At 38.4% G+C, this 22076-nt stretch overlaps 1 pseudogene; it reads left to right on the top strand.

Annotated features, from left to right (window-relative positions):
* Positions 1–9081: 9081 nt before the first annotated feature.
* LOC141559690 (DNA ligase 1-like) lies at positions 9082–12112 on the top strand (annotated as a pseudogene).
* Positions 12113–22076: the final 9964 nt, after the last annotated feature.

Here is a 22076-nt window from a genome sequence, read left to right as displayed (position 1 = left end):
GCTTCAATAAGTAGAACTTTGGCCATCAGGAAAAAAGTGTCTCATGAGCTTTCCTTGATAACTCAACTCTTACCCAAAGAATGCTTTAATTTTTTTTTTTTACCAGTTCTATGGCTGTTATTTATTCTTTATCCAGTGTTAGAGGTGGGCTTTTTACTCAGGCTGTTAATACAAGTTAGAGGTTGGAGGAAAATGAGGAACTTGGAAGTCATTCAACAGTTAAAAAAGGAGGTTTATTAAGCCATAACATAGGATTTTTAGCAAAGCATACTTTAGCACACAGCTAGGATACCAGCTCCCCAATGTGGGAATCAGTCTAATCAGCATGGCAGAATGGATTGCTCACATGATCTTGGGACTCTACCTAAGGACTCTGATTCCACAGCAGTGGGTGTTTTTATATCCTTAGGTGAGTAGGAAACCTTCTTGATACAGCCATAGGTCACATGAATCTACCTAAAAAAATTTTTTTTGAAAAAAGCACAATTTGAACCTTGGCCATTTGGGCCAGTCAGATCCTGAGGGAATCTTTTCAAGAACCCTTTCAAAAATCTAAAATCAAAAAAAACAAACAAACAAACAAAAAAAAAACCAACTAGGTAGAAGATATTGGGATATTGCTCACCATGATATTTTAAAGTGGAGGTATACCTCACTTTAAGAAAGTCCAGTATTTACATAAAAACATTAAATTCAATTAAATACTTATTAAATTGCTACAAAATGTAAACACAACATGTCCCCTAACTTGTAGAGATTAGTATCTGATAGTGAGATTTAACATAAAGATATCTAAAATATAAAATAATACTTATTAAGAACATTAAAGTACTGTTCAAATTAGTCATTAGATGGTTGACCACACTTCTTCCAATTCATTCAATTGTGTTATGTTTCTTCTATTTCTGAGTTGTCAAAGATCCCATTCCCTACTTCCAGGCCAACATCCAAAACTGCTTACATTGCTCTAATGAATTTACTATTACTTTATTTTTTTATTAAAAATAAGTTTTGTTGATGATTTTTTGAAACATAACAATTTCCCAAAGTATTCCTTACCTTCATCCCAGAGAATAATGCCAAATAACCTACAATAGTATTTTAAAACAGGAAAAGAATCAACCTAAATAATTAATCCATTGGAAAAAAATCAGAAAAAAAAAATGTGTTTTGTACAACACTTGTGAGCCTTGTATCTCTTCAAAAGAGGATAAAAATTTCTCCTGTCATTTTTTTAAAAAATCATGCCTGTTTATAATTTTGCAATATTCACTTTTGATTCCAGTGGGGGAGCATTTCTTTCTGTTTATTACATGTAGTAATATACATATATATATATATATATATTGTTCTACTTATTAAATATTACTTTAATGTAGGCTCCTGTTAGAGGGTTTCCAATATTTTTCCCCTCCAACCTACCTTCCACATAACAACCAAAATAATCTTCTTTATGCAACATATTGTAGTTGGGCCATGCAAACAAAAAAAGATAGCTGAGTAAATTGGAGCATGACTAGATCACCTCATCTCTAAGGGAGACTGTGATTTCTGCTTTTTTTCAGAGTATAAATGCCAGCATTTCTAGAAAACTAAAAAGAGATGCACTAAAAGGATGTAGGACTTCCATGAATTGGTGGTATTTATCTTTCAGGGGGATATTGAACTAGAATTATATGTTTCTACCATATCCCAAATATTTTTAATCTAGGAGTACAATTATAGTTCACCATAATCATGGTGATCATTCTAAATGATCATTCTAAAGGGGGAAATAAGATTTGGTTTACATTCACCAGTTTAGCTAACTCCTACCAAATGCCATTTATACAAAAGATCTTCTTAAATGGCTAGTTGTTCTCTTTACAAAAGTAAGCAATAAACAGAAATCAAGGAAGTCATATACATCAGAAAAGACTGAATATACACAATGGTAGGTGGGCTTTTTCCCCTGAGACCTCTATCAACTCAAACCAGAAGAAAAGAATATCTTATTGAAGTCTATTCCCAGAAGTCTGTAGGGAATGCAAATACTGAAAAGCAAAGGACATGTTGATGTGCAGTGCTCTACATATCCCATTAACCATTGAGAAGTCCATATTTCCTTTTCAACTCTCCTTTTTTTGACTTCTTCCAATAATCTAAAGTAAACCCTTTTTTTTGCTTGGCCAACTATGGAATTTAGCAACTATGCCAACCAGGAATTATGCTTATTTACATATGTAAAAATATATGTGTGTGCATACATATAAGTAAACTATATGTATATATGCATACATATATGTAACACACCTGCATGTATACAGGATACCATCCACTAAGATATAAATTTTAGTACCTACCTAATAATCAAGAATGAAAGAGACTCTTCAGCCTGATGTTTAACATTTTCAAAATCTGGTCCCCATTTACAATTTTTGTTTTATTTTAATTTATTTCATGTTGGCAAATTCTTAAGATTTTAGTTAAAAGTTGAACTTAGAGTTCTACAAGCTTCCTGAACTCAGAAAGCCATCTTCTCCTCTTCATTCCTGTAAGCTATCCCCCTTAACTGGAGTTCACACTTTGCTCAACTAAGCCACTTTGATACCTTCTGCAGTGTAAGAACAAAGGTGGAGGAAGAAGGTAGGGAAACAATATGTAAAGCAAAGAGGAAAGTAACTAAACAACTAGTTCCTTTTATCTTTTAAGGAAGGGAATAGGTGAAATACAGATCTTGTTTGTCTTTCATTTTCAAAGAGACATCAGGGAAATGATGCCATGTGTGAAAGAGATTTGAATTTAAGTGTGGGAGGGCTGTGCAAAGTCATCAGGCTGTTTCTCCTCCAATACCATTTGGATCAGGTGTCCAGATACAGATCTCTATGACTGGAGGTGGCCCTGGATGCAGTGACAGACCTTGTCTTTTTAAGCTAAGCTCTTTCCCAGGTCTCAGTTTGACTGAGATAATGATCCTCCTGCGGAAAAAAAAGTGAGATAAAAATTGAAGCAAAGAATGGTCTCTTTTACCTACTCAAAAAGTAATAATCCAGTCTGGGAGGGTGAGACCCTCTGGATTTCTCACCCAAATAGAAACAATTTCTATTTACATTCACTCCAAATAAATCAAGGATCTATTGTTGGCCAATCAATGAGAGCCAGATTTGGATTTAAGGCATGGTCCTTTAGAAAAAAATTTAGCTAGTTAATCCAAGATATCTTAAAAGGTTTCAGCAAGCAAAAATAAATTACATTCCATTGGGCATAGCACCTATCTCATAGGGTTAAGATGATGATAATGAGATAATTTTTGTAGAACCACTCAGCACAGTGCTTGGGACTTAGTAGGTGATGAAGTCTTCAGTGTTGGATGTGGTTAGCAGAGGAATGGATCCCTGAGGCAGGTTGGGAGAAGGCTCTGACAGAGAACAGTTCAGCTCCAGGGTCCCACTCTCTGGGGAGGTCCTCCAGCTAGAAAACCAAGTATGTCAAACCCTTGAGACTCACCCTCTGTAGAGTTCGTGAGCAGCCGCACCTTGCATGCCCTGTAAACAATCCCAGTCATGCCCCTGAGGCCAAATTTTTCATGTAAAATATACTTGATGGCCATCCCATGACTACAGCCTTCCTTTTGGTCAATCTACCAAGGCACCCCCCCTCATAGTATCTTCTCCTTATCTTTCCCCCATGCCATATGGTATCTTTCTGAATTCCACTGTGCTTCCCAATCCCACTTCTCCTCCTTAGAGCTAGCTAACTCTTTGAGGTGCTATAACCCTTTCAGGATTTAGCCTGTCAGCTATGGGGCTGCCTCAACCTCGTGAGGAGTTTATTTTCTTCTGGTAAATGGCAAGTCCCTTAGGGAATTGGCCCTTTCTAATGAGGGAAACGAAAGGGGGAACCCCATTTCTTGGCGCATAGATAGTAAAATAATCCCATGAGGCGCAGTGTCCCCTGTAAATGAATTTATAGGCCCGAAAACCTAGATTGATAAATAAAAGGTTTATTGTAGAAATTTGGAAGAAAAGTTCAATTAGAAAGATGCTAGGGCCAGAGGTGGCCGCTGGGCGGGCAGGAACCCTTACATGGTCGGTAGTTCCAGCTCACCTCTTTTATACCCAAAAGATTGTGGGCAGTTCCAAGTTCTTGCCAGGCTTTTCAGTTAGCTCAGATCAGGTGAGGGCTGGGGGAAGCTGAGCTGATAGTGTGTCTAGTCCCAGATATTCAAAGGGTGCCTTTGGCCAGGATTTGTGAATCAAGGTCAGCCATAGGTTGGGCAATTAGAAAGGAATCTTAAAGGGACCTCAACTCCCATCATTTCCATCATTAATATTAAAACCCCTTTCTATGCTTCCCCAACTCTATTTCATATTTACCATTCCTGGTATGAATTCTTCACATGACCAAACCCCAACTTTTGGGGCCTACCATCCTCCAGTGTCTATATCATCCATATCATTTTGGTCCCCAAACCACATCACTTGGTGCTGAGCCTTACAGCATAAACCATATCAGTAGGCATTATGTAAATATTGATTCCCTTTCCCTTCTCTTTGCCCTATTTAAAATCATAGAAGTATAGGATGGTAGAGAAATTCTTCTTAGTGTTTTGTTGGTTTACCTTATGCTTTATTGTCTTAAGGAATTTATTGATTACTCTTCCATTGAGAAGAGGTTTAGTTCTTATATGCAAAGCTCAGTTTTGATTTTAAATCAGCCTTTGGGGAATTTTCCAATTCCTGACCCTCTTCCCTCAGCCCCACCTTCGGGGGCCTAGGGAGAAGGAGGAGGAGGAAAAGTAAGGGCAATAATATCATCAGCACTGCCCATTAATCCATTCAAAACTCCGGTGTCTTCATTTCAAAAGACTGGAGTAGGCTTTATGGCCCAAGGCAAAAAGGAATTGGGGTGCATTGACTATAATATTCAGAAAAAATTTAAAAATACAGTTCAGTTATTTTCTAAGAAACTTTACAAGGATAAGACCTTGCAGTTAGAGAGAGTGGAGTTTTATACTTGTAAAACCTCTAGGATTGTCTTTGGAGAGTTGGAACTCCTCTTTTCTTACCTCGTGGATTTTCCACTTCCACAAGTGGGCTTAATTACCCAACCCCCTATGAGTACTTATAAAATTGTTTACTTTTAGAATGGTTTGGAAAATTGCAATTTTAATCACTAGAATAAATAGACAGTGTGTGATCTTTGACCCAGGAGGAAAAGTAACATCAGATGTATTGATTCACACTCCTGAAGTACAATTCGGTATCAGAAATTCAAACTTTGGTTTTAGGCAAAAGAATTCAGGGATATCATGGACTGAAGCTTTCATAGCTGAGTTCTTTTTTTCATTAACAGTATGAATGGCAGACCACTGAAAAGGTATCAGCTCTTTTAAGAACTTTGAGAGTGAGTGAGAAAGAGCTCAGATAAATATTATACCTTACATGTCCTTTTCAGAGTGGACTTTCAAATCATATCTTTTACAATCAGGATGTTAGAGTTTTATATTTGCAAATTGTGATAACTAAAGAGGAAGCTAGGAGCATGGCAAAAAGCTACATAGCTTATCTTTCTTTTTACTTTCCTATGCTCCCTATAGGACAAAACCCTTATGGTTTGAAATTTAATGTTTTAAGACCAATGGACATTATGGCTTCATTCCAATATGGAGAAGCAGCTAGACGTGTGATCAACCATTTTTCCATTGTAGGAATCTCACATGCATTTAAGACAGGTTATGGATTGGCTTATAATTATTTTGCTTTCAGATGTTTTTGCATTGAATTTGATTTTGCCCATTCCACTGGCATTTCTTATAATCCTACCAGTCAAGTCATTACTGGACAGACTATATCCCCAAGATGTTCTCTTCTAAACAAGAGAAGGGAATTTGGGGATATGTACAAGATGTGGCAATACACATATGTGATTGCTTGCAATTTTTAAATTTTGATTTTACAGTTTTAAAGTATTTTGGTTTTACATTTTAAATGATTTCAGTTTTACATTTTTAAATTCTTTGCATTTTACCTTAGCAATGCACTTCTGGCATACACAGAAAGTGCAGCTAAGTGACAGACTGACTGATTTTTGCGTAACTTTTTTTGTCTTTTTGACAACAACTTTGTTTCCACTGTGATGGGGAAAGGCCTGGATGGCATTTGGAAAGGCCCAAGTTGGGCCCCAGGTACATTTTTTCCTAGGTGCAGATCCAGAAGCAGAGTTCATCCCCATCAGAGACATTTGTAACCTGGGGATCCAAGAGAAGGACCAGACAACAGCCCAGAGGGACCAGCCAGATGTCAGCAGCCCTCCAGATGCTGATGGCAGCAATGTCCCTCCTGACCGTGACACCAGAGACAGCAGATACAGTTCCAGTGTAGCAGCTGAAATGGACTGTCTTGGGTGATATGCAATATAAAGACTGTAAATGGACAAGGGGCCTGCTTGCTTCTCCCATGGCTACTTGCCATATGTTGGCCTGGGGAGAGGCTTTGCTTTATGCTTTCTATTGAAGGACTATGCTTTTAAATTAGTGGGTGAAAAACCAACACACCCACCTGCCATTGTTATTGAGATAATGTTACTGTAGGTATAATATAAATATATAATGTATAATATAAATAATAATAAAAATATAAACATATATAATAAATATATAAATTATCAATTATAAATTATTATAAATTTGAGTCAATTTTTAAATACATTTTAGAAATTAGACCTTTATCAGAAACCTTGGATGTAATTTTTTCCAGTTTTCTGCTTCCCTTCTAATCTTGTATGCATTGGTTTTGTTTGTACAAAACCTTTTTAACTTAATGTGATAAAATTAACCATTTTGCAATTCTTCTTTTTGCCCCAAATTCCAGAGAAGGAAATATTCTAAAGGAATTTAATGCCAGTTTTATTTTTAATTTGTCTGTTATATGAAACAATAATAAGAGAAAATTATATTTAAGGCTTTTTTTCATAGTAAACATATTCCTAATTTTAAAAAAAGTTAACTACAGTTAAATAGATGTGTCAGTGTTGGGAAAATCAAAATGAAAGTGCTATCTCAGACACTTTATTAGTTGTATGACCCTGAATAAGTAACTTCATCTCTCTCAGCTTTAGCTTCCTCATTTGAAAAATGGGGATAATAATAGTACCTCTTCCCTTACCCCTCCCCCCCAGACATTGGGAAGTTAAAATTAAATAACATTTACAAAATGCTCAACAAACCTTAAGGTAATATAAAAATTCTAGCCATTATTATCTAGCCTTATTTCAGTTAGAAAGAAAGTGTATAGCGAATACTCCAACTATCCTTTCTTTACTTTCCACTTAGGAGTCCTTAGTAAGTCAAGCTACTGACCATCATTTGCGCAAACCAGATTTTTTTGGGTAGCTATTGAAAATATTGACATTCTTATTAACTATTTAAAGTCAATCACATTATCATGATCATCTTCCTCTTTTCTTCTTCTTTTCCTTTACTTCTCTCTTTTCCCCCTCTCTTTTTCCTTTTTAAATCTCTTAGGGACAAAACCCCTCACCATCATCCTAGGGAGCCATTACAAAGCAATAATGGTAATAACCTACTGAAAAACAAATGGTAATCTGGTGCTTCTCTTAATCTAGCTTTAATTGTACCCCCCCCCAACTCCATTTCTGAGCAAGTACAAAACTTCCAGAATCACAACAATATTAAAGATGAAAGAGAGTATTGAGATCTTAAGATGAAAAATTTAGAATGGGAAGGAAGTTTGAAAGTAATTGAGTCAAATCCCCTCATTTTATTGATAACGAAGCCATAGCTGGAGAGGTTAATAATTACCCAAGGACACACAACTAATACATGAAGGGGGGTTTTTCATATTAGAAATTCCCTTCCTCTCTGGAGCTTCTCCCTATGATTGGGTGGTTCCTCTTAAAACCCATCATTTTTTAGGAGGGTACCCTGGCAAACTGTCAAACAAAATTCCTCCCCAGATTACACTCCAGCCCCTTCAAACTTTCTCTAAAATTTTCCATAGTTTTATCCCTTCCCTTTTCATCCTTTTCAGTTTCTTTTTGTGTGTTCTTTCCCCATTACACTGTGAGCTATTTGAGAACAAAGATTGTCTGCTTATATTTAAATTCTGAAAACTTATCATAGTGTCTGGTACATAGTAAGTACTTAGTAAATGCTTATTGATATCATCCTTCCTGATTTTAGATTCAATGCTCTGTCCAACAGGCCTAGTTTTCTTTCCTAGCAAGAAAACTAAGGATAAGGATCTGTGTTGCCTGCCTACTTCAATTGAACAAATGTTTAAACCTCTACTATACTCAAGGCACTGTGCTGGATATTGGCAGGTTTACAAAGTTCTCTTCACAATACCCCTGTGAGATGCAGAGTAGTAGGAGTTGTATTGATTTGATGTGTATAGCTAGTAAGGCTCTGGAGGATCACTATAAGTGAAGGATCCTAGATGTCTGGGGGCAAAGTTATGTTTGCATCCCTGATGTTCTTTTGGAGTTCTTTTTCCTTCTATTTCCTTTTGTACTCTCCTTTCCTCTTTTTCCCCAGTGTCCCTTTTCAATGCTTCTGATAAACCAGACTGGAGTTTTAATAGCAAGTAATCTGGATTGGGACTATATATTTTTGTTTTGTCTTGTTTTTACTTTTTTTTGTTGATGAACTATAAAGAGGTTTGTTCTGGGGTTTGGGGAAGGAGGATTAGAAGCTTCATTTTAGTGTCCTTCTGGGATTGTCTTATCTCCCCTATGGGTATTCCCATCTGACTGTCTTTTTGACTTTTCAGAAGGATCTAATTCTAAATTGTGTTTTATTTGATTTTAATTTCTTTTTTTAAAAAGGTAACATGAAATTGTGGCAAGAGAGAGGCAACCTTGGAGTCAGAAAAACCCGAGTTCAAGTCTTGTTTCTGACATATATCGATTGTATACCCATGGAAAAGTCCCTTAACTTTTCATTACTCTTGGTAAATTAAGTCTTCAGATTGCATATACTATTCCAACAAACACCAATTAAAAAGTAGCATTTTCTTCTGGGAATTCTTTATACCAATGAAATCATAGGTCCATTTCTTATGCTATTAAAATTTGTTCCTTCCCCCAGCGAATCAGCGCAGGAAAGTTGAGGCGCGAAGTTGTGCTAGAGAAGAGAGCGGAGCCGGAGCCGGAACTGGAGTCTCTGTAGAGCCAGAGCCGGAACCTTTCTCGGAGCCGGAGTTGGAGTCTCTGGAGAGTTGCTTAAGGAGGAGGCAGCAGAGAGGAGCCCCCGGAGCCGCCATGCAGAGATCCATCAAGTCGCTTTTCCAGCCTATGAGTGGGGACAAGGAGAAGAAGCCGGAGGAGCCCCCCAAAAGCAGCAGGGAAAGAGAGCCAGCCTCCAACGCAGCCTTGAAGGAGAGGAATGGCGCGGAGTCGGAGGGTGAGTCACCAGCGAAGCGGCTGGCCAGGAGGGTGCCCCGAGTCCTGGGCGGCGAAGGCGAGGAGGCCCCGGCCAGCTCCAGCCGCTCCCCCCCAGACTTCCCCCCCAGCAGCATAGTCTACCCGGCCTGGATCCCCAAGCGCCGCACAGCCCGGAAACAGGTGCAGATGCGGAAGCCACAGGAGCTTTCCGAGGCCCCGGAGGGCAGTGAGCCCAAGAGGCACAAGAGGGAGGGAGGTAAGAGTGCGGGAAGGAGCCCAGAGCAGCCCCCACCGATCCCTGAGGCTGAGAGGGGGGACCAGCCCGCCTTGGGGGAGGCGGCTGAAGAGGCGAGGGAAGGACAGGCGCCCGCCGAGGTGCCCACCCAGGTACCCAGGTACCGCTCAGGCACCCGAAGGACCAGCCCAGACGCCCAAGGTATCCACTGGGGCCCGCACCAAGACGCCCAAGGCTTCCCCCAAGGGACACGCTAGGGTGCCCACCTCGGTGCCCAAAGCTCACACCAAGGCACCCACGCAAGCAACCGAGGCACCCACCGAGACCCCCCCCAAGGCGCCCAGCAAAGCACACAAGGCCTTCTGCAATTTCTTCCTCCCCCCTCCCCTCCCACCCGAAAACCAGCAGCGACAAAGCAGGCCCTGCAGGAGGCCGAGTCGGGGAAAGCCGTAGAGGAGACGTCCAGCGCGGCCCCAGACCCAGCCGCCTACAACCCGAGGAAGAGCGGCTATCACCCTGTCGATGACGCCTGCCGGAAGCCTGGCCAGAGGATCCCCTACCTCGTTGTGGCGCGAACCTTTGAGAAAATCGAGGAAGTCTTTGCTCGGCTCCGGATGGTGGAGACTCGGAGCAACCTCCTACGCTCTGTGGTCGCCCTGTCCCCGCCGACATTCTCCCGGTCCTCTACCTGAGTCTGAACCAGCTGGGCCCCCCCAGCACAGCCTGGAGCTCGGTGTGGGGGACGCTGTCCTCCTCAAGGCTGTGGCTGAAGCCACAGGGCGGCAGCTGAACACCACCCGGGCCGAGATGGCAGAACTGGGGGACATAGGGCTGGTGGTGGAAGTCAGCCGCAACACCCAGAGCCCCCACCTGATGGCCGCCGGGGTGCTGAGCAAGCTCCGGGACATCGCCTGCCTCAGGGGCAGCGCCTTCACATCAAAGAAGATAGACATCATCAAAAGCTTGTTCTTGGCCTGCCGCCACTCAGAGGCCCGCTTCATCGCCAGGGCCCTGAGTGGGCGGCTGCGCCTGGGACTCACCTGGCTGTCGGTGCCGGCTGCGCTCGCTCAGGCCGTGAGCCTCACACCCCCCTGGCCAAGAGTTCCCCCCTGCCGTGGTGGATGCTGGGAAGGGCAAGTCAGCAGAAGCCAGAAAGTCCTGGCTCGAGAAAAAAGGACTGATCCTGAAGCAGACCTTCTATGAGGTGCCCGACTTGGACCCGATCGTCCCCGCCCTGCTCAAGCACGGCCTGGACCAGCTGCCCCAGCACTGCCAGCTGACCCCAGGGTTACCCCTGAAGCCCATGCTGGCCCACCCCACCCGAGGCATCGGGATGGTGGTGAAGCGCTTTGAGGAGTCGGCCTTCATGTGTGAATACAAGTATGTTGGGCAGAGAGCACAGATCCACGTCCTGGTCAACGGGGACGGGAAGATATTCAGCCGCAACCAAGAGTACAACACGGGCCGGTACTGGGACATCATCAGCCGCGTGCTCAAGATGAAGCGTCCCTCCGTTGTCTACTGCATCCTGGACTCGGAGGCCGTGGCCTGGGACTAGACAAAGAAGCAGATTCAGCCCTTCCAGGTGCTCAGCACCCGAAAGCGCAAGGAAGTGGAGGAGACAGATCCAGGTCCAAGTGTGTCTGCATGCCTTCGACCTCAACTACCTCAACGGGCAGTCCCTGGAGCCGCTGTCCCGGAGGCGGCAGCTGCTCCGAGAGAACTTCATCGAGACGGAGGGCGAGTTCGTTTTTACCACGTCTCTGGACACGGAGGACGTGGAGCAGATCGCCGACTTCCTGGAGCAGTCAGTGAAAGATTCCTGTGAAGCCTCAAGGTCAAGACCCTTGAAACCAACGCCACCTATGAGATTGCCAAGAGATCCCACAACTGGCTCAAGCTGAAGAAGGACTACCTGAAAGGCATGGGCGACACCCTGGACCTGGTGGTGATCAGGGCCTATCTGGGCCAGAGAAAGCGGGCCGGGGCTTCCTGCTGGCGGCCTTCGATAAGTACAGTGAAGGATTCCAGGCCATCTGCAAGCTGGGCACAGGCTTCAGCAACGAACAATTGGAGGAACTTTATCAGAACCTCCAGGCCCTCGTGATTCCTGCTCCTCCTTCCTACGTCCCTGCTGAAGGGATCGTACCCCCTGACCCTTGGCTAGAGCGGACCACTGTGTGGGAAATCAAATGTGCTGATCTCTCGGTCTCCCCGATCTATTCAGCAGCCCGAGGCTTGGTGGAGAGCGGCAAGGGCATCTCCCTGCGCTTCCCCCAATTTTTCCAAGTTCGAGAAGACAAGAAACCAGAAGAGGCAACTTCCAGTGCTCAGGTGGCCTGGCTGTATGAGGAGCAGCAACAGATTCAGAACCAGCAGGACTCTGAGTCCTTCGACATTGGGCTTGAAGATTTCTATTACCTCCCCCTACCTCCCCTCTCCCCTCCCCCCCCCCACTTGGGGAGCAGCATGGGTGCTACCAATGATCAATAAAAGTTTGGGTCTCCAAAAAAAAATTTGTTCCTTTAATTCTTAAGCGGTAAAATTAAATTTAAGCCATCTTAAAGCATCATAAAGACATCCACATCAAGAAGAGGATTAGGGGCAGCTAGGTGGCACAGTGGATAGAGCACCAACCTTGAATTCAGTAGGACCCAAATTCAAATCTGGTCTCAGACACTTAACACTTCATAGCTATGTGACCCTGGGCAAGTCACTTAACCCCAGCCTCAGGAAAGGAAAAAAAAAAAAAGACATTGGCAGAGAGTCCTTCTCCAGGTAAACCTGTAGATATGTTAGATTTGTTCAATTTAACAATAAGCTAAAATACTTCAGGCACCAAGACTGTCCCACTGTGAGTATAGCCATGACAGAAGTAGGAAAAATAATTAAGTTCAAGGATGAAACAGGAATAGGAAAGGGAAGAAAAGGAAGGTGTTGAACAGGGACAGAGAAAAATTTTGAAAAGGGATAATTATACTATACATAATGACATCAAAGCAACAAGATTCTAGGGAGGGTCATTTCCCCCTCTGCTTCCAAAGAATTGTAAATTGAGGAACAAGCACAGAACCGAATAAGGGTAGCAAGTATATCCTCCTGGTTTTCATGATTTTATAATAAAGTCTCATTTGACCTTTGCTAGCTGTGGTTTTGGCAAATATTGCTGGATTTGGAAGTGGGGGAAAAATAAATTTATAGCAGGGTAAAATAACCCATAGGCAAAATAGATGTTTATTTGTGAGAATAAATAATTAGGGAAAATAGAAAATTTATAAGAAAGCCAACAAAATTGGAAATATTCTGAGAAAAATTAAAGATGAAGAAATGCATTAATTTAGACCAGAGTGGGTTTCTTGATAGGAAATGCTTTTAAACATTTGAAGTTCAGAAAATCAATAGTTGTTGAAATCATCCTTAAGGCCTAGCATAGATAAAATATGCCTAAACTACTTGTACTCATTTTTAAATCTGTATTCTATGACTCATTTAACTTAGTTTACATCAACTCAGGGCTAGATTACAAAATAATCTATAGAATGTAAAGTATACCACATAGCAGTATAGCCTTGGAGAAACATAATGGTTTTAATGAGTAGAAAATCAATTAGGAGTTTTGACACATGGTGATATGCTTAAGTAATTTGATCTGTCCCTAGCTAGCAGGCTCTGTTTTTCGTAACAATGAAAGTGACTCTAGCATTTTAGAATCTCTGCTTGGGTTTGTAGCATTGCCACTTATAGCAGCCAGCAGGCTGGTGTTTCCCCCTCTGGAAAGAGTGTTTGAACCTTTATTAACAATCTTCGTTCTAGATCACTAGTAGTTATATTTCTCATATTAAAATATTGGTCTACCTGCCATCTGGGGGAGGGGGTGGATGGAAGAAGGGAAAAAATTGGAACAAAAGGTTTTGCAACTGTCAATGCTCAAAAATTACTCATGCATTTAGCTTGTAAATTGAAAGCTATGATAAAAGAAAAAAAGTAGTTATTTTTCTGTGGTTTGTTGGCCTTGTATCTCCAGTTTTAAGTAGAAATAGTGTGAGCTTGACAGAAATCATAAGGGAATCAAGCCTGTTAAACTCTTTGCATTCCTACATAGGAAAAATATATTTGTAATGCCAAAGAGCTTTATCATTATTAGGACAGATAGAAGGACTGTACATAGACAGAGGACCTATATGTGAGTTGTCTATGATGGATAATATTTTTTTAAAAATTAAGAGGTGACTTTGATCCAGCAGTGTTACTACTGGGCTTATATCACAAAGAGATTTTAAAGAAGGGAAAGGGATCTGTATGTGCAAGAATGTTTGTGGCAGCCCTTTTTGTAGTGGCCAGAAACTGGAAACTACATGGATGCCCATCAATTGGAGAATGGCTGAATAAATTGTGGTATATGAATGTTATGGAATATTATTGTTCTGTAAGAAATGACCAACAGGATGATTTCAGAAAGACCTGGAGAGACATGAACTGTTGCTGAGTGAAATAAGCAGACCAAGAGATCATTATATACTTCAACAACAATACTGTATGATGATCAATTCTGATGGACGTGGCCCTCTCCAACAATGAGATGAACCAAGTAAGTTCCAATTGTTCAATAATGAAAAGAACCAGCTACACACAGCGAAAGAACTGTGGAAAATAGGTGGCTGGAGCTAGGGCTAGCACAGGCTGTGCTGGCCTGGGCTGCACTGGGACTGTGTGCTGGACTCCCACCCTGGTTCGACAGACCTTTTCTGCTGAGCTTTTAAATTCTAAATTAGCTGGAAAATGTTCTATTACATTTTTTTGCATGTTCTGGTACTCTAAAATTTGTTTTGAATCATTATTTAAAGGAATTTGGAGCAATTTCCTGCAAGTTCCTGCCTTTACTCTGCCATCTTGGCTGAGGTAGTGAAGAACATATTGGGGAAGGAGAGTATGAAGAAAATAGTAGAGCAGTCAAGAAAATATGGGTTTAAATACTCAGACACTTATTAGCTATACCACCTGGGCAAATCAATTAATTTCTTGGTGCCTCAGTTTGCTTATTTATAAACAAGAATGGTATGGCTCCTTGGCACCTAAGATCCCTTTCAACTCTAAATCTATGATCTTTTAATCAAGATCGTCTATCCAGTGCCCTTTGCATTCCCCTCACTTTAATTAAATTATCTTTACTCACCAATCAGTTTATCATTTCACATGCTTTTTATGAGAAATACAATCCCTTTCAGTATCAAAAACAATTAAAATAATACAAGTGAGATCTTTTTCTGGTGGTCTTTTTTAAATTTTTCAACATGACCAAAAACAAACAAACAACAACAAAAACAGCTTTAGTCTCTCCTTAAATCATAATAAAACAATGGCATGTATGAGTGCAAGAGGGGTTTTGATATAAACAAGCCAATAAAAATGTCTCAGAAAATAATTTTCATTGTTGTATGTTGTAAAGTGTAGGCTAGCTCCCTGAAAGCTTCAAGAACAGCCAGAGTCAGGATAAGTAAAAGTCCTTGGTCTTTAAGGGGAGAAGTGAGGGAGACAGACAAACTGCCACAAGCTCACCACCAATCTTTCTCCTCCAAGTCCTGCAGAAAAGTGAGTCTGGCTTGTCTCATCCCACCTTCTAATCCTTCCTACTATTATCTGTATGCACCAAACATCAAGCAAGCAGGGAACAGTGAGAAGGGCCACTTTTTCCAAATATATGCTAATAGAATCATTGTCCAATAGTAATTAGCCTTAAGTGCTTGGTTGTCTGATTCAAGCACACCTTTTAAGAATTTCAGCCCTTTTAGTCATGGTATAAGATATAAAACATTAAGATAACTATATCTAATACCTAGCCTTTTAAAAAATTTATTTTTATAGCTAACATGTAAATCAAAGTCCAATCTTTGTTTGAAAAATCCTTTTTAGTTGGGCTCTGCATAATGTCTGCTAAAGCACCCCATTGACATTTATAGCTCTGGAAACAATGCAGAAGCAACAAATGGAAAACATAGAAATCAAAATAATTTCATATTATCCCTGGGGAGTTAATTTGGTTATCCCTTCATAAAAGTAGCTCAAAAATATATGGTAAATACTTCCTAAAAGCAAAGGAATAAAATAAAATAAAACCCATTATTAGTTGGCAAAAAGGAAGGAAGGAAGGTGAGAGAGAGAAACATAGAGATAGAGGGAATGAGGGAGGGAGGGAAAAAGGAAGGGAAAAAAAAGGCATAAAGGAGTAAAAGAAGAAAATCCCATTAAATAGATTATTTTATAGAAAATTGTAATATCTTCAAAGTATATGAATTTTATAGTTCAAATTAAAGTTCCTCTTCTTTGGAACCTATATGTTATGATATCTTTCAACAAATGCCCAGAATGTTCAAGGCCCAAGGTAACAAAAACATTTAAAATCTTGACTTTACCTTCTCACTTAACTTCTCGGTCTTAGCATACAAATATTGGAAGTTAATGAATTGTTAGAAAGACCCAGTTTTGAGTCTTAACTCCACAGCTTCAATTTCTATGAACCTTATTTTCAATGAGAACAATCTACCTGGCTCCTTTTATTCTAAAAGCCAATTTCTAGCATGTGATTATTGTTAATATCACTATCTGTCAAGTCAGGGTAAGTTAGCAAACATTTATTAAACAAATCAAGCTAAGGACTATATGAAGCACTGGGAATACAAAAACAAAGAGGCCTTACTTTCAAGAAGCTCACAGCCTTAACTTAAAAGAAGGAATGCTATGTAATTGTCTATGTATAAACAAGACAAATACAGAATAAATTGGAAGTAATATCAAGGGAAGACACTAGCATTAAGGAGGATTGAGAAAGGCTCTTTGCAGAAAGTAGGGTTTTATCTAGGACTTGAAAATAGGAAAGTCAGGAGATGGAGATGAGGAAGGAGAGAATTTCAGGAAAGGGGAACAATTGATGAAAATGCATGAAGTTCAGATATATCCAAGTGCTCCAGGCATATTTATTAATGGATATACTTATGGACTGTCCATCCAAACTACAATAGATACTGCACACAACAGACATTCTTTATCCTCTTGTTTGTCTGTTTTTCCAGTGCATATAGGTAAGCATAACTCTTTGAGAAATCACAGAACTCATTAAGAAGACTACAATGATCCAGGTAAGGTTACAATCAGTAAAATGCCATCTACAAACAAAAGCATCTAGTGACCTTCACTATTTATACGGAATACTTGAATTGGATTTTGTGCTGAATGTTATCCATGGCAATGCAAAACTTTGGGAATATACATATGTGTGTGTGGTGTGTATGTATGTATATATGTGTGTGTCAACTGATACTAATGAGGAGTTTTTTAAAAATAAAGTTATCATTATTAAATCTTTCAAGAAAGTAGACATGAATCTCAGTTGACTTTTTGGTAACAAGAAGTAATGATTTTACAATATGTATGTGAGACACCTTGTTAGAGTGAAGCCTTTCCTTTATCATCAAGAAATGATAAGTATTAAGGCCTTGCCTTCACTATACCTTGAGTGAATTATATGATTATAAGTATCTGGACTAATGTAAAATATATTGCAAAAGTACTTTGTTACTTCCATCATATTAATGCAATCTTGATATGTTATATATTATTTTCATAAAATTTTGTTAAAATGGAGGAACTAAAAATTAATAAATGATGTCTTTTTGGTTACAAGATTTGTTATCCTCCCAATAATTTGCTATCCTTCTCTCAGATATCTTGATAACCAGTCCCTCAATATCCTCAAAACTTTGTTTCATATATAACAAAGACTTTCATCTAGTCCAGATGTTCTTCCTATCTTTATTTTCTCAAGTACCAATTTTACTTCTTCATATAATACTTCAGGGAGTATGACATCAGAGCACAAATGATGTGCTTCATTGTCATGATCTTTAATAGACCTTGTCTATTTTTCTCCTGGTTTTATTGTACACCCAGCTTCATAGTAAATGCCCTAAGTATAATCAGACTTCATTACATTTGCCAAATGTTTCTATTCTCTGCGTTAACTGTCTCATGATGTGATTCTGATCATAATGTTCAAGCATCTTCCTCTGTGAGATTTTACCAACAAGTTTATATTCTAAACCAGTGTTTCCCTTGGCTGCTATTTCTCTTCTCTTAGTAAGGAAAGCAAATGTTTGCTGGCTGAGGCAGTTTCTAAGCTTTATTTGATCTCTTCCTTGTGGCATTTGATTTACATTGGTCTAACTTCCTTAGGAAAAAGCGATCATTTGTGTTGATAATATTGTTTTTAACAGTTCCCATTTGGTGCCATGGACAACTTAAGTAGGTCAGATTTGAGTTACTTGAGTTCAGCTCTATATCTTGTTTTCATTATTAGTCTTTATTCTAATTTGGTATTGATTTCAATTGTGATCATTACTCTGACAAGTCAGTGGTTTAACAGAACTCAGATAGCTGATTCAGAAATAACTCCCACATCTGTAAATAGTCATTAACTGTCTCTTGAAATACAATCAGCTTTATTTTTGTGTGAAAGTTTTTGGTATTTACTTAGTTAGCCATTAGCACAACCCAACGTTTGGCTAAAGTGTTCATGATATATAGGTGTGAGATTACTATGAATTTCATAGTCAATAGCTAGCCTCTCTTGTTTTTTTGCTCTGGAATTATATTTTATCATACTTTTTACCATTTTTTTTATGTTCACCTTTCCACTGAAAGTACCAAGTACTGAATTGTGTGTTGAGTTAATTTAAGGGCTCTGATTCCATTCTTTTAAAGTTGTTTCTGTGTCTTCATTCTCTGCAACAAATGTTGCTTTAGCTGCTATTAAATATCGGCTTAATTGAATAAACTTGTGGTTGTCTTACAAATGTTCATCTTAAGCATAGCAATACAATATAAGTATATGTCATAAAATAATGTTTCTTGTGGCTTTGGACACACATTAAATTAAAATTTCCTAATCCTTTTATTTGGAAAAACTGACCCTCCACCCATTAACTAACTTCCTTGTTTTCCCCTGGTTTCATTTATAGTGAAAATGAAAAAAAAATTAATATAATCTCAATTTTGTAGTAGTATGTCCATTTGCTGGTCACTGAATAAGCAGTTTAATTAATGTTTAGAGATGGTCTAAACATTGTGGGTTTTTTTTTTGTTTTTTTTTTTTTTTTTAGCATATTCTGCTTTACCACCATCATTATGGAAAAATACAGAGCTACATAGTTTTGTAGATCATTTGTATTATTCTTTGTTTTATGGGTCACAATAGTCAAAGAATTAGTCTCCAAGGTGCCAGACTACTGTAATGAGCTTCTCCATATTTAACTATGCAGGTCTATGGAAATCAGTCACAGTCTGTTGCTACGATTATAGACAAGGCATTTCTACCATAGAAGAACAATCTGTCAGAGCTTTCATTTTATTTAGCATTGCCCTTGAAAATCTAGAGTGACCTCCGAGAGACAATAAGGCACTGAGTAGGACTTCATTAAGGATTATTATTATTATTATTAAAATAATATAGCAACAATTTATTATAGCAAAATAATGATAATGGTGATAATGATGCACTTTACCCCCAAAAGCCCCTGAATATTTAAAGAATGTTTTTCCAGGTATTTGAATCAAATTGTTTGAAAAGATTTCTTAGCAACTCTAGTTATTCTAATGCATAAACTTTAAATCAAATTTTTCCAATGCCTAGTAGTAGATTGGTAGGAAATTATTGAAAAGAATATTTGTTCTTGCTGACTTCACTTCCCAATGAATATTTGAAAAGAATATCTTTTCTCTAAGAATTCTCTAATGATTTCTGCCCCAGTTCTAAATGCTTAACAGGATGCATCCCTCAATAATTTAATCGAGCAGGAAGGAGTTCTTACATAAACAGTTGATAGTATTGTGAAAGCATATATCAATATTATTGAAATATGCCATCTAAGGAATTAAAGGGAAAAATTGTACAATCTTCTCATCCTGGTGCATGATTTCTAGACATTTATGTATGCTAATTGCTTGATCATCTATTGTCCTATCATTCTAATTTTATTCATAGGTTTTTAGCCTTCCTTTGGGAAATCTAAGGTTGTCCTCTCCTTATAGAAAATCCAGAGATTATCAATTCATTTAATTATTTTTAGCACTGACTTTGTTGAATAAATTATTTTCTCCACATCTCTAGTGCTTATCCTGAATTTGTGGTCTATAAATATAGTGCATTTTCCTGCTGCTAAATCACAACTCTAAAAGTAACCACTTGTTTTCCTTTTGGATAGAGTATAATGTTTGAACTCTAGAATTTTGAGGTGTTGTAGGACTAACCTCATTGAGTGTCTATACCAAGTTTAGCATCAATATGAAACGCTTCCATTAATGAAGAGCTAGCATGTTACCCAAGGAAAATTGAATTATTCTAGATTTCACATGGAGCAGGTCAAAACTTCCATGCTAACCAATATTGGGATTAGGCCTACTGAACTGAGCTATTGTATTTCCAGCCTGAGCAAAATAAGGAAAGCTAATTTCAAAAAAAAAGTATGTAACAGGACATTTTATTATCTCAACCACTTATTCAGTCCCCAGGATTCCAATAGGGTAAAGGTTAGGAGGAATAGGAAATGTTAGAAAGAGAAATATGAACTTTTTTTATAAAAACAGATTGGTTCTAGTTATTCATTTCCAGCTTTTGGACAGTCCTTATTTATATCTTACCCTGGTGGAAACATATTGGCAACCTCTAAAGTAATTGAATCATGGCATGTTTTGGGGTCTGCAATTCAAATAAGTCATTACATTCTGATCTTAATGATCCTTGCCATTTATATAATTTTTTCAAAGTTCTTAGAGCCTTTATTTCATCACCTTCATTCCTGACATTCTTCTAAATAGGTACATTTTATTATCTATATTAATTATACATTGTATTCATATTGAAGTTGGATGGTTGGAATCAATGAGTAATCATTAGTGGTTTGATGTAAACATAGAAGAAAGGTCCTTTTATTTCTAATCTCTGGCTGAGCATTTTTTAATGAATGATTCAGATAAAAAACATAGATGAAATGCTTATTAAATGTACAAAGGACACAAAACTAAGAAGTATTTCTAATACTTTGAATGGCATTCAGGATCTAAAAGGATCCCAAGTTATTAGGGTTTTTGTTTTGTTTTGTTTTGTTTTGTTTTTATTTTTAAAGACGATCTTGGGCCAAATCTCAATGCTAAATTTAAATCCTCAATTTATATAAAAAAAATCAACTTCAATACTTGTCCTTCACTTTGCAGGAAACCAAAATAATTGGTGTGGATTAGAACAAATAATGTCAGACATTTTCAGTATGTCAGTTAGATTTCTTCATTTGGTTTTTGTTTTCTATTTTATTTTCTATTTTATTTTTTTTAAATAAGGTAGGGAGGCCTATTTAGGTGGAGAATGAAGTGAGATATATTGAGAATCAATATATAAATATATAAAAACTAGATATAAAATATATTTTAATAACTAACTTTGCAAAATTAAGACAATTCTGAGGTACTACCTCCCTCCTTTCAGATTATCTAAGATAATAAGAAAAGCTAATGATAAATGTTGGAGGGAATGTGGGAAAATCAAAACACTAATACATTGTTGGTGGAGTTGAAAAATGATCCAACCATTCTGGAGAACAATTTGGAACTGTGTCAATAGAACTATAAAACTGTGTACATCCTTTTATCCAGCAGTTTCACTATTAGGTTTGTATCCCAAAGAGAAAATAAAAAAGGGAAAAAAGGACCCATATGTGCAAAAATATTTGTAGCAGCTCTTTTTGTAGTGGCAAGAAACATGATGAATGACTGAATAAGTTATGTTACATGAAGGTAATGGAATATCAGTTTTCTATATATTTTTCCATAAGAAATGATGAGCAAACTGATTTCAGAAAATCAAGAGATAAATCTATCATAGTTGAACAATAGTTTTAAGCTTCTTAAGGGCAGAGCAAATACTAGGTTTTCTAGTCCATTTGTAGCCCTCCATAGTGAAGACTTTTGTGTAATCAAAATAAACATGCATAAAGTGTTTCCCCTCCCAATCTGCAAAAGTATATTAAATTCTTCTCATTAAAAATATTCATTTGATTAAAGATATCACTTCAAAGATTTCCAGTTAATGTGCAAATATGTCATCTAAGGAATTGGATGCATTAATGTCAATGAATAAAAAAAAGAATTTTTAAAAATGAGTTAGAAAAAGAATTTTTTCAAATGAGATAGTATGAATAAAGGGAGTCAGGAGAAGGGTTTCAATAATAGGGAAAGAAATCAGTGAAAGCTAAGATCATAAAATGCTCTGGCTAGGAGAAGAAAGGGCACCATGACCTGTGACAGTATCAAGGGAATTCTGAGTTTCTTCACAATTTTGACTAACTGATCTTGCCTTCAGTGCAAGATCCTAAGGTAGTATCATATAATGCATGCATACAGATATGATTCTTCC

The sequence above is a fragment of the Sminthopsis crassicaudata genome, chromosome 3 (assembly GCF_048593235.1).
Source record: "Sminthopsis crassicaudata isolate SCR6 chromosome 3, ASM4859323v1, whole genome shotgun sequence".
Lineage (NCBI taxonomy): Eukaryota > Metazoa > Chordata > Mammalia > Dasyuromorphia > Dasyuridae > Sminthopsis > Sminthopsis crassicaudata.
The sequence above is the reverse complement of the archived record's forward strand: the minus strand, read 5'-3'. Positions and strand labels throughout refer to the sequence as shown.